Below are 14,222 nucleotides of genomic sequence, written 5' to 3'. Positions count from 1 at the left end.
GAGGGCAGCAGAACTGTACATGGCATACTCCGATGGAGGGACACACCCTCAACTGAATGGCACTCACTAGGCAGGGGACATGGGTTCCAAAGCCCAGTGAGTTGAAAGAGAGTGGGGATAGGTGCTTGTACCTGGTAGTGTGGGCCCTGTTTAAGGGTCCTAGACACTTTTTGTCCTTCTTCTCTTCATGGTATAATACAAATGCTAATTTAGACTTAATTGAGAGCCTTATTACTGATATCTAGGTCTAAATAACAGTGTCTCTATTGCAGGAGACTGCCCAGTGTGCATGATCAGTGAGGCTCCCCCCATTAACAGCTGAAATCAGTGAGAGCTGTGATAAGTGGGGGGTCCTGAAGACATCTTGATGAGTGACCAGCAGGGCGGCTGGTGGAGAGATGTGGCCAGCAGGGAGGCTGGAGGAGAGGCACTGCAAGCAGCCGGCTGGTGGAGAGGGCCAGAGCAGAGCCCTACAGAGAGGTGTGGCAATCGGCCATTGGGGCGACAAGTGAGTGCCAGAGCAGTGGAGTGTGTAAGGTGCCTTCTTGCCCTCCCGCACCACTTCCACCTAGGGTGGGAGGTGAACTCTGTGGATGAACCTCTGAACTCTGGGGCTGCACTGGCCAAGGACAGCAACTGTGAGTGGGGTGCAGAGAAGGGACGGGCATGTTAAAGAGACTTTTGGGTTGCTGGACTTAAGAACCTGAGGGAAAAAGGACACTGCCCAACTTACCTGGGCGTGGGTCTTTTGCTCATGGTTTATGTTTATGAACCCTAGTTGCGGTGTTTTCCCCAATTAATGCTGAGTTACTTCCCTTCTTTTATTAAAAGTTTTTTTTGCTACACAGACTCTGTGTTTGTGGGAGGGGAAGTATTGCCTCTTACAGGTACTCAGGGGGTGGTGTGCAATTGTCCCAGGTCACTGGGTGATGACTCAAGCCGGTTTGTGTTGTATTGTTGAAAAGGAACCCCTAGATACTGAACCTAGCCTTTGTTGCTGCTGGCTCCACCTGGCAGAATGGTTACACTGGCAATCCTAACTTGTGTAAATGGTTACACAAGATACAGTGGAGAGTGAGGGCAAAAACCAGTACAACTAACAATTGATGAGAAAATGTTAAGTCCCATCAAGGATTGCTGACAGAACAACTTATAAAAGGTGTGCCTGGGTCACATATGATGGAGATTGAATGGTGACGTTCTCAAGCAGTGATACTAAGCTGATGAAGGATGCCACAATGGGTCAAGGTGGCAGGCAGAAGTGGCAACAGCCATTCCCTGCTAACAAAGGCCTCGGCAAAGATAGGTCTGATAGATGGCAGAGACTGCAAGGCAGCATTGCTTCACATTGGCTACATGTGTTGCCAACTTGCTCTCAGTTGCATGGAAGTTCCTGTTTCGCTGCCATGTGGCTGCGATTCTGACTTTAAGCAGCTGATAAGCATAGCAGATTCATTTATACTCTGAAAACAAAGATGAGTGACTAAAGAAGGTGCTATGATGATATAAGCAAATGCGCAACTGCTTAAACAGTGTTCAGCTATGCCTCGCTCGCCAACAGAATTCAAAGTCTGTTTCCAATAGTTATGTTCGATATGAAGTTAATAGTTAGCCTTCCTCAGGTTCTGTTCAGGCCTAGGGTAATACCTTTTAGATGTGTTTTCATCACTTTCAGGAATGGGTTAGAATATAACAGCATGTTTGTCTTTTAGGAAATACCACTGACTTCTCCTGGGACAACATGTATTATAATACTTAATGGCAAAATCAATATGTTATTTTCTTGCATTATATTTATATATGCCCTCTTCCCAAAGAATCCAAGCAAAGAGAAAACCATTTCTCCTCCATTGAGGAGGCTTGCAGTTTCTCCCAGATAAGTATCCACATCCACTTCTGTATCCACCACCTCTATTTTCATGGACTTATGTCTATGAGCCAATTATGTCTCTAAAACAATGAGGTCTCAGTTTTACTGAGTACAGGCATCTCAGTTCCACAATCTGTCTTCCATTAAGAGCAGAAGTACTCATCATACTTGGAACTCTTGCATGACTGCAGAACACAGCATCTTGCACAGTAAAGTCAAGAAATCCTTAATAATTGGTAAATGTTCTTGTATATGAGCTGAAAGTGGAGATAGCTGGAGATGTTCTGATTCAGTTAACAACAACAAAATACAGCTAAAGATTTTAGAGAATACTAAGGATAAAACAAGTGAAGCCCCAGTTAAGTGCATCATAACTTGCTGGAAGAATCAGAGATGCTGCTCTGTTCTCTAGCAGACCACAGAGTCTCTCAAAATAAATATTTTGTCATGCATATTACTTCTGCAGGGACATAGCTGTGTACCATTATCCTATCTCCTGCTCACTATTTAAAGGCCTTTTGATATTAGAGGTGGTCAACTTTTTCCTAATTTTGTGTTTTTGACAAAACTTTTCATCAAAATTTTGACTTTCATCAACACTTGTTTTCTTTCCTCACATAGCCACCCTCATATCACACAATGTAATGATGTTTTTTTCCTGAGAAAAATTGTTAGATATGATACAGCATTAAAACCTCTGAGTGATTAAGTTTGTGTCAAAGTAATACAACATATTAAAAAAGCAATCCCCAGGTTTGTTAATTTACAATATAATTAAGGGTCTAAATTGTAAAATCATGATGTTGCTAAACAATTTTTAAGACAGATAAATAGAAAAATCCCATTGCTTCCTGTTCATACAAGTAAAGGCAATCGTTGATATGGAGTGCCATAACCTAAGCTAATATTTGACCATACAGCAGTTTTCTTTTTTAGGAGTAAATTTGAAATGATGCATGTTTGATCAGCTGTAGAAACAAATGTTCATGGATTTCGCCTTCTGTAGCTTTTGAACCATAGTTCTGGCATTCACTATCAATATTTCTTCTACACTTCTAGAGCACTTTCCATGTGAAGAACTCAAAGTGCTTTCCATACAATAATTAAACCTCACAGTAACTCTGTGATGTAGCGAAGTAATGTCACTGTGATGCTACAGACGGGGCTAGATCGTAAGCTAGTGTAAATTGGCATCGCTCCACTGACTTCAATGGAGCTACGCTGATTTACACCAGCTGAAGCTCTGGCTCTCAGTCTGCATTGAAATCCATAGCAAAAGCACCAGAGTTGGAACACTGAATTTAGGGAAGTTTGCATTTACCTGAATTATATGTATATCTAGTACGTATACGATGCAGGAAAATCTAAAGCTATAGATCTGTTATTTCTTTCTATTAGGTCAGATCATGTCCAGAAATTTTGGAGAAGCATCGATAAACTGAGTCGCTCTTGCTGACCTACCCTCCTTACCTTTCTAACCTACCCTCCTTACCTGTTTCTTAAGGCTTGTCTACTCAAAGCTGCAATGCGCACTATGGGGTGATTTCTAAAGCACGCTTATGTGTTGTGCACAGATTGTTCCATGAAGACCTACTGGTGCTTGCTAAAAGTTCCCTGGTGTGCTTTGGAAATCAGCACACACACACACACAGGATGCACTGCTGCTCCATTAAACCAGTGGCTCTGGGGCTGACACACAGCACATACACACTTCCCCTAAGTAGCCATGATCTCATCTCAGGGCTGATTACAGTTGCAATTACACTTCCACACCAGATCATACAGAGACTCTGTAGGAACTCAGATGATACAGCTTTCTGGGCTAGTTACACTCCTTGAGTTGAATCAATAAGTGTAGCCTGGGGTAATAAAATAAGAAGCTTCTCTCTTTGTACTATGGCAGAAAATAGCTAACAGACAGACAACAAGTAATTCCCTTTGCCCTGCTTCTTAGATGTATCAGTTTACACCATGGCAGTTGTGGGTGAGAGGTGGAGTGAGGTGTGCACTGCCTACAGGTGACTAAATCTGGTAGTGCTTACATTGGGTCACTCCTTAAGCAACCAAGATGTTGCCAAAATGTCCACCTCCCTGGGGACAGTATTTACGACACAAAAATGGAAAAATGGGGACAAACCAGATTAGCTTCACAAATAGCCCAAACTGAGAACTATCTAATGGTTAGACCCCAATTCTTGGGGGTGGAGGGGTGGGGGTTACAGTAATGGATGAAGAGATGCTATTTTACATGACATGTGCCCTAAAAGGAGATTCCCAGGGTCCCATTAAAATAATCCATCAATTGATAATTAAGTGGGAATAATGCCAGGTAGGTGTTTTAAAGACACCATTTGTGTGTGTGCATGCAGAAGTAAAGAGAAATTCAGATAATGATACTGGTATGAGAATGCTGCTGCAGTCCATTAGATGGAGGTGTTATATTAATATACAGCTATAATCCAGTAAGCACATAAGCTTCTGTGGCTTTAAAATAGAATATCTTCAGGGTTTTCATAGTAAGTTTAATACTTCAAAGAGACATTGCCTAATGGCATTCAGATATTATAGGGCTCATGCTTCCCTACAGGAAATCAATTAAAGTTGAAGCTTATTGATTTTAACCCATTTCTTCATAGTTAAACTCCGACTTTGAACTCCCTTTAGAAAAAAAACCCTGCTCTATTCTCTTACATGGCTGAGGTAGAAATAATTTCTAAATCAGATCAGATGAAGAAAGGAAATGTTAATTTAGTGGTTTTTCTCAATTTTAAAAATCAACATTCCATGTAACTTCTTGTAGGTGAGGAACTATTATAGAAACATTGAAAAGCTGGAGATGTAAATCATTTTGTACATGTATAACTTAGGGCTTAAAAGGGACTTTGGTGGTACATAGCCCTGCTGTTGGTCCTCTGAACAACGATGACTTAATCATGGTCTACAAGTACCAACATGGGGAGAAGATATCAGACAGCAGTGGAACAATGAGGAGTCCGGTGGCACCTTAAAGGCTAACAAATTTGTTTGGGCTTAAGATTTTGTGGGTAAAAAATCCACTTTTTCAGATGCATGGAGTGAAAATTACAGATGCAGGCATTATTATACTGATACGTGAAGAGAAGGGAATTACCTTACAAGTGGAAAACCAGTGTTGACAGGGCCAATTCAATCAGGTTGGATGTGGTCCACTCCCAATAATTGATGAGGAGGTGTCAATTCCAGGAGAAGTTGCTTTTGTAGTGAGCCAACCACCCCCAGTCCCTATTAGGTTTTTTTACCCACGAAAGCTTATGCCCAAATAAATTTGTTAGCTTTTAAGGTGTCACCGGACTCCTCGTTGTTTTTGTGGATACAGACTAACACGGCTACCACTCTGATACTTGACAGCAGTGGGTTCCTTAATCTAGCAGACAAAGGTATAAACAACACCCCGTGGCTGGAAGCAGAAGCTATATACATTCAGGCTAGGGAGAAGGCACACATTTTAAATGGTGGGGATAATTAACCATTAGAACAACTTACCTGTGGTGGATTCACAATCACTTGAAGGCTTTAAATCAAGACTGGATGTCTTTTTTAGAAATGGTCTAGCTCAGCTACAAGATATGGGCTTGATGTAAGAATCACTGGGTAAAATTCTTTGGCCTGTGTTATATAGAAAGTCAGACTAGATTATCATAATTTTCACATCCAGCCTTAAAAGCTGTGAATCTGTACTTTCCAATCCACATAGAGTAAAAACTATGGAATTTGCATGATCATATTGAAACAAATCTCATATTTTACTGATTTGATTTATAATAACATTGTAGTGTATAGGCTTTGGGAAATAACCATTACAGACTAGTAATATCCAGCATGCCATACCGATGAGCGCTTAGTATAGAAGGACAAAAACATTAATATATTATTTTCGGTAAATATTTTATCATAACACACCTCCAGTAAATAGTATCAGTGGCCAGGGATGATTAATTTACCTGTGAGGAAGCAAGGATAACATAATATTGTTTATACATTTACCTTTGATACCTTTTTTATTACTCTGACCATTTTAATCTACGCTTACAGAAATCTGTAGGATGTGCCATGACAGGAGGCACTATAGAAATGAGTATAATAGCAGCAGCAGCACTGAGCCCGGGTCCTTTAGTCCTGTGCTGAGCATAATGCATCTGGCATGTAGAGATGCAGAGTAAAGATGATTTAAAACCACCCTTCTACTCTCCTGTCCTTGGGCAGGTGTGGGATGTTCAATCTCCAGCATAATTTAGAGCAGCTTCGGGGCTGCTCTAATTTAACTCAATAGATATGGCCTACTAAGGGCTGTTCTGCCATCTGTGCTCCAGACACCCCATTTCACCTCCAACATACCTCCTTTAGGGGAGCAGACTGCGAGTAGATGAAAGATTTTTTTGCACTGTGGAGCAGGGTCTGAGAATCTGTGCCAATAATCTTCCAACTCTGGAAACAAAATCAGCACTGGAAATAAATCCTAGAAGTCATTACTCTGTCTTGCTTCTGATACGAAAAGATAAAATAGACCTCTGTTTAAAAAATACACATACAAAATAGACACAGTATATTTTCATTTTCAAAATTATGAAAAGAATAAAACATGAATTCTCTTCTGTAAACCTGACAAAATATTATTTTTCATGTGAAGATTAGTATGTAATATAATATCAACAGTAAATGTCAGAGTAAGTGTAATTAGATGTAACCGTAATGTTCCATAGCTATGAAAAATGTTCCAAATACACATTAGTAATGAGAAAAACTAAAGCTTCAGAATACATTTTTCCCAGTGATGAAGTTATTTAATCCTTCTATTACAAGCATGCTGTATATTAGTGTAAAGGAAATATATGCATTGAGTAGTATTGTAATGTACATTATATTCAATGTAGATACACTGTATTTTGTACTTGCAGTGGGTCTTTCATTCAGGGATCCCAAAACATTTTGCAAAGAAGAATTAAGCATCTTGGTATTCCTGTGAGGTAGGGATTGGATTGGTGCCTAAAGTTAGATATCTAAATCCCTATTATGGCACCTAAATGTAATAATAATAATAATTAGGGCCCTACCAAATTCATGGTCCATTTTGGTCAATTTCACGGTCGGAGGATTTTAAAAATAGTAAATTTCATGATTTCAGCTATTTAAATCTGAAATTTCACAGTGCTGTAACTGTAGAGCTCCTGACCCAAAAAGGAGTTGGGGGGGGGGGGGTTTGCAAGATTATTGTAGGGGGCTTGTGGTACTGCCACGCTTACTTCTGCGCTGCTGCAGGCGGTGGCGCTGCCTTCAGAGCTGAGCAGCTGGAGAGTGACAGCTGCTGGCCAGGAGCCCAGCTCTGAAGGCAGAGCCTCCGCCAGTTGCAGGGGGGTCGCAAGGTTATTTTAGGGGGGTCCTGGTATTGCCACCTTTACTTCTGCACTGCTGCCTGCAGAACGGGGCCCTCAGTCAGCCGCCGCTCTCCGGCCGCCCAGCTCTGAAGGCAGCAGCACAGAAGTAAGGGTGACATGGCATGGCATGGTGTCTGCTGCTGGCGGGGCGCTGCCTTCAGCTGGACACCCAGGCAACGGCCGCCACTCTCCGGCCGCCCAGCTCTGAAGGCAGCGCAGAAGTAACATATTCTAACACAGCCACCCAAAGAAAGAGGACATCCGCTGGTAATTTACTAGGAGTCTCCAGGCCTTTGGGCTTCTGCTTAGAAGAGGTATAGGTTGTGTCTGGACCGGTGCAGGTATCCACCTCCTTGCATCACCTTATCCTGTGAAAGTCACAGTCCCTGCACTCCTCTGATGTCCATGAGATACAGTCGGGAGAAGACAAGGACATAATCCTTCCCCTCGCTCCCTATATTGGGCAGCAGCATTGGCTGGCCGCAGCGAGGATAGTGCGCCTTGCGTTCTTGCCTTCCACTGGGGAGTGCCAGTCACTCCTGGAACAGTGCAGCTCCATCACCGCGTGCACAGGCCGGTGCCTTTTTAGCACAACTGAACCTCCGGCAGGACAAATCCGCAGAATGAGCAGAGACCGACTTGGAATGTTTCTGACTGAATGAAATGTCATCGAATCTCTAGGGAGAGAGAGAGAGACAGGCAGACATGGTTCTTTCTCACAATCTCTAGCTGGGTAGACAGGACAGTAGCCTATGAGGTGGGAGACTTAGGGTCACATTCTGGCGCTACCTGATTCAGAAAAGTTTTCAACCCAAATCACTTTGAATTAGACATATTAAGGACTTGAATCTGGGTCTTCTACAGCCCAACGCCCCAGGGGCGGCGAGTTGTATGGGCCCATGGTGCCTGTGCTCCAGGAATATTCAGAGCACAGGGTCCAGCTTCACCCATGGTCAGGGCCGGGTCTCTCCCCTGGCCCCGCCTGACACCCACGCACGCATCCCCCGGAGCATCTCCCGGCCTCACCTGTTACCCCCGGATGATTTAAAAGGACCCGGGGGCCCCCTGCCACCATCACTGACAGGGCAGCGGGGCTAAAGCGGATTCCTGCTGGCCCTCCCACATGTGGCATGCCACTCCCGGATGCGGCTGGCACATCCCTGCTGCCCCTGGGGGGGAATGTCTCCGTGCACTGCCCCCGCCTTGAGCGCCGACTCTGCCATTGGAACTGAGGCCATTGGGAGATGTGGGGACGGTGCCTGGGGGCAGCAGCATGAGGAGACCCCTGCCCTCCCCCCCCGCCTATGAGCTGCTGCCAGAGGGGTGTGTGGGTTGCTTTCGGGAGCTACCGAGGGAAGCGCCGCACCCTTCACCCCCTCCCACACTCCAACCCCCTGCCCCAGCCCAGAGCCTGCACCCCGCACCCAAACTCCCTCCCAGAGTCCGCACCCCCCTCCTGCACCCCCAGCCCAGAGCCTTCACCCAAACTCCCTCCCAGAGCCTTAGGCAGGTGTGGTGGGGGGCAGGACTTGGACCCATTCTGGGTACCACCAAAAATTATACAAACCTGCTGCCCTTGCAGACCCCCTAAACAGACTGTACATACACACCCATTTGCTGAATTGGAAAGCTCAGGTTTTGATCTGAAGATGGACATGTTGACACCATTCCATTTTTGAATGTTTTCAATAAAGATTTTTGTTTCATTCTAATGCAGAAACTTTGGTAGTTGCTGCAACATGCAATTGTCATCCTCCAACCTGCTCTAAGCATGCCATTCAGTAGTGTTGGCAATACATGACCCTAATAAAAATCCTCACAACCCTGTCCTCTCCAAATCTAATCAAGCAATCAGGGCTAGATTAAGGCATTGGTATTATAGGTCCATGCCTGGGGCCCTAGCTCATTTAGTCACGTGATGAGATTAGAATCCCAGTTTTCATTTTCTAAAAATTTTTTCTATCCTTTATCAATGCAAAGACAAGCTTGAAAATGAGACCTAAGCATATCTGAGTTTGCCGAGAGTCAGAAACAATGCCTCCAAGAGATATGAACTTCCTCATTGATCATAATTACAGCTATTCTAAGGAGAAGCAGGGCCATGGTGTGGGGATGGGACCATGGCATTGGGATGTGCCAAGATGCTGTCAGTGCTTTATGTAGACCTGCATGCAATTATCAGCTTTCTCTTTCAGACTCATTAAACCATGTTCCACAAGAAAATTATTTTTCTTATTTAGACTGAAGTAGTTTGGGCCCACACTAAAAACTCAGGGCCCAAATACTCCTGAACTTTAAAAAAATTCACAGTTCAGGCCCATCTTCAGCCTGAGGGTAGCCGGACTGAAATATCAGGGCTCCTGAGACAAAAGTAGGAAGGAAAATGTCAAAGGAGGGCATAAAAGCTGTACAACTAAGGCTACCAAGAAGCTCACCTCTGCTGGCTCCTCCAAAAGTGGCAGTGAGGTGAGCACTGTTGCTGATATGAGCCAACATATACTAGTATGTGTTTGAGCTGCTGTATGTACCTAAATGCTCATCAGCTTGCTGGTCAAATTGCTATCTGTGAGAGAAGGTTTTGGACTAAACAGGTGAATTTTATTTAGGGAGAAGAAAGCTAATGGATTCTAAAGGCCAGACTTCTTCTAAACTCATGAAAACCTATTAATGTGATTTGTGGTTTGACCATGATTCCTTCTTACATCGATCAGAAGGCAGGTGCGGTGCCAACTTGTTCTTACAAACAAGAAGGTTGGAGGATTTATTACTTTCTATACAAAGCTCTTCAAGCAGTTGAACAGTTAACGATTATGCATGCTGCCTTTTTTTTTCTGCTCTTCAAATTCCTCATTCATAATGTATGAGTGATGTCATTAAAAAGCAACATATTGGCTGATACCATCACAGCTGCTAACTAAACTCCAACTCCTTCAGAGCAAGGAATAACCTTACTTTTCAGTTATATACATGCTTAGAAAGGGAGAGAAACAGCCTTGTAGAGATGAGAAGTAAAGTGGAAGAAGTTTAATGTCACGGAAAAGGCTTCGTAGGTTTGGCGATTTGAGATTCGCTCGGAGAGTTCTGAGAATTAATAAAAAAATTAATCCCCTGTGGCTATCTACCCTTCCCCCTTTGCCTCTATCGCAATATGGCAGAGTATCCCCCGCCCCCCGAATCAATATCACATTAACTTCCCTTAATAAAAAAGATTAGCCCATACAATGAACAGGAAACTTCATCTCCCTCTGCAGAATTTTAAACTCTCCAGTCCTTGACTGTTTAGAAACATAATTATGATTATTTTAAGCCAAGATGGAATGCCTCTGTCTTATCTAAGAGAAAGGAAGATTGTCTTAAGGCTTCCAGACTTAAGCTCCAAGGTTTGGTGTTTTCATTGCTTAACTATACTGGGGCTGATCTGGTTAAACAGATTAAATGAATGTGCATTTAACCTGACAAAAAGAAAGTCTTTCAGATGAAAAAGGCACTTTCCATTTTTCATGGGTTGTCTGAATCTTTACAAGCTTTGCTCCTACATTTTTCTTTCACATTTAGAGATAGAAGAATGAAAGGAGCCTGTAGCATAAAGCTGGCTTTTAATTTCCAAATATCTTATTTCTTATCCTAGGCTGAGATAGCTGCTTATTCTTTAGAAGTCATCTCACATAGCTTTGTTCTATTGCATGACTTTGTTTCTGGGGTGCAGGGGGAAATGGCTGAGTCCAAACTGATATGAAAAATAAATCACTCTCTATGAAAGAGAGGGCATTCCCTCTGGGCATGTAGCAATAACTCCTCCTGCAGCCATCTAAGCCCAAACTGGTTTGCCTGTTTAACCATGACGAGCCCAAACTTGCAAAGATAGGTACCAGTAAGAAATGAGGTCCTGATTTATCTTCCCTCTTCCATTGGTTTTGCACCACTGTGATCCCACTGCTGTCAATGGAAGTGTTTCTGGTTTATGCTGGTGTGAAAGGAGAACAGGACCCTGAGGGTTCATTATTCTTAAACTTTGAATCAAGTAGCTAAGAAGGGATGAAAGGATCCCTTTATGTTAGAAATTCCTAGTTCATTTTCAGTTTCATACATGAAACAAAGCAGTAACATGGTCCTCTTCAAAATCTTGTTTTAATGTTTTAATTGTGTCTCAGAGGAATAAAGAAGGTTTTTTGCTTCCCCTGCTCCTCCCCCTTTCCCTGCCCCCCCCCCAGTAACAGCTTGATTTGCATTGACATCACTCATGGCCTTTTTTATTGTTCAGTGTTGATAAGTGCAAAGTAATGCACACTGGAAAAAATAATCTCAACTATTCATCAATTAGATGGGGTCTAATTTAGCCATTACCACTCAAGAAAGAGATCTTGGAGTCATTGTGCAGCAGCAGTCAAAAAAGCGAACAGAATGTTAGGAACCATTAGGAAAGGGATAGATAATAAGACAGAAAATATCATCATGGCACTATATAAAACTATGGTATATCCACACCTTAATTACTAAGTTCTCCTCTCCCCATCTCAAAAAAGATACATTGGAATTGGAAAAGGTACAGAGAAGGGCAACAAAAACTATTACGGGTGTGGAACCGATTGTAGGATGGATTCTCTGTGTGTGGATGGAAGGCTTTCCGGCAGAATCACCCTGACGTGCAGTGCCTGATCGCTGTCGGAATCAGGGCCTGCAGCACAGTCAGCCTGCAATACAGGGACTCTCTGGGCAACCCACTGAGTGCAGGTGGCCTGTAGGAGCCTGCCTGATTGGCTACATTGCCTGGTTAGTTGGAAAAGTCAGGAGACTGGCTCTTAAACCCAGCAGCCGCAATTCACAACCTGTGCAAAGCAGCTGTGATGGTGCCTATGTCTGCTTGTTCCCAGCCCTACCTCACTCCAGGTCACCAGGTACTGCCCCTTGGCTCTGATTCCTAGCTTTTAACTTTGGCTCTGCTCTTTGGCTTTGACACCTAGCCTCTGACCCTGATCCTAGGCTCTGATTCCTAGTTCTTTCTCTAACCATGAGGCCTGACCACCTATGTTCTGGTCACTGACAAACTGCTCTGAGATTAGATGAGGTGTATTCGGTTAGCTTGAAACTAGGTGTAATAAGGGCTGGTTTTTCAAAAGTGCTTAGGACCTGGCATTTCTGGGCCCACTATGCAGAGGTCTTTTGAAAATCAGGCCCCAGAGGGTACATGTATGCATTTTGTACATTCTTTGGAGTAGGTAGGAACTTTGCCTGCTTACATCCATATCTGCATTGCAGGAGGAGATTTTGAAAAGTGTCATAGGAGCACAAGTCCCACTGACCTTGTTACCTTTTGATGCTTTTGAAAAATCTCATCCTTAATCTCTAACTTCTTTAAAAGAATGTAAAAGAATTTCGCATTCTACAATATGCACTAGCACCCCCCACAATTTCACTTTGAAAACACTATTTTGGAATGCTTATTAAGAATAATGCACAGTGAATGCTTATGTGGTTTTAGCTTTTTAAGGTAAAAAGCATTAGAAACCCATACACGTTCTTGCACTCACATTTTTAAAAAAAGGAACAAATGCACTCAAAAGACAAAACATATTGCTCTTGTGCTGTGCCTTTTGAATTCCAAATTTCCATCTGGAGTGAATCTTTTCCAGCCAAATTCTAAATCCCCTGAAACCTGGAAATTCTGACGTGTCTTCTCTGTAGTTCAGCTGAACCACGGGATGCCACTGTGAAAATATTGCTACCTTTAGTCAGTGTGAGTCCTACCCTTTCCTTTCTTACATTCAGGTCAGCATAAGAAGAGCTTGAAATGTAAAACACATTCCTGTGTGACAATGAAAGAAAAATAACTTAGAAATTGAAGTTACTCACTCAAACAAGTCAGACTGACAAATTGCCTCTGCTGTTTCAATTCATCCACATAATGGATCCTCCATTCCCTGGCCAGTTATAGAAAAATAATTATTTCTTCCAGATTGACTGCCTTGGCTTCATCATAAATCAATTCCTTCCTGCCCCTTCCTCCCCATTTTTATCAATGTAGCATTCCCATAAAACTCTCTATGTCCAGATTTTTAATTGACTAGAATCTGATGGCAAAAGTAAAACCAAAGACTTTCATGAACTTCAGTGCCGATTCATTGTTCAACCAAATGCCTTAACTTCATGATATACCTGACCATGTTAATGTGAATATTTCTCGTTCACAAGTTCACAGAGCTTGGAACAGAAAAAGCTGGGCATTGTACTTAAGAGAATCTATCAGATAAGTAAGGCTGATAAAGTTCAGATCTGCAGCAAGAAATTCCAGCCCTTTGAAAATCTCATACATACACATCACCTATTAAGGCCCTGATCTAGCAAAACACTTAAGCATGTGAATAGTCCCATTAACATCCTTGTAAGAATCCCAGTGGAATTACTTATGTTCTTAAAAGTAAGCACGCGTTGAACTCTTTGCCGGATTGAGCCCTTATATTGGGCATTGTGTACAGCCAGGCTTTGGATGCTATTGCCCCAAATGAGCCTGTCCCAAAGCCCACTGAAGTCAGCAGAGAGGCACCTGTTGACTTTAGATCAGGCTCAATATAATTACCTGAGGAATTGGAAGAAACTCACAACAATCAGGAAAAAAAGAAAAACAACACAAAACAGTGAGATCACCTTGTCCATGCCCTCCACAGTCAAAGCAACATTGTGCCCTTCAGTGTGTTGTGTAGCTTAAGGGTACGGCTACACTATAGCTTAATGACAACATAATCAACATAAGTTGATCAAATCAACATAAGTTGCGTCACTGAGGGGTGTGAATTAGCCATCCCACTGAGCAACTTAACTTATGCCAATTTAAGCACTGGTATGAACAGCACTATGTCAGAGGGAGAGCATCTCCTGCCAACACAGCTACTGCTGCTTGCGGGGGCTGGCGTAATTAATCTGACAGAAGAGCTCTCTCCTAGGGC

General features: G+C 42.9%; 1 long non-coding RNA gene across 1 annotated transcript in view; it reads left to right on the top strand.

Annotated features, from left to right (window-relative positions):
- Nucleotides 1-359: 359 nt before the first annotated feature.
- Nucleotides 360-14,222, top strand: part of LOC119566227 — a 39,691-nt gene continuing 25,828 nt past the window's right edge. The window contains exon 1 of the long non-coding RNA XR_005225308.2: nt 360-508. This is a non-coding gene — a long non-coding RNA (uncharacterized LOC119566227). The remainder of the gene's footprint in view (nt 509-14,222) is intronic.

The sequence above is a fragment of the Chelonia mydas genome, chromosome 6 (assembly GCF_015237465.2).
Source record: "Chelonia mydas isolate rCheMyd1 chromosome 6, rCheMyd1.pri.v2, whole genome shotgun sequence".
NCBI lineage: Eukaryota > Metazoa > Chordata > Testudines > Cheloniidae > Chelonia > Chelonia mydas.
Note: the sequence above shows the minus strand (reverse complement) of the source record. Positions and strands in the feature narration are given on the sequence as shown.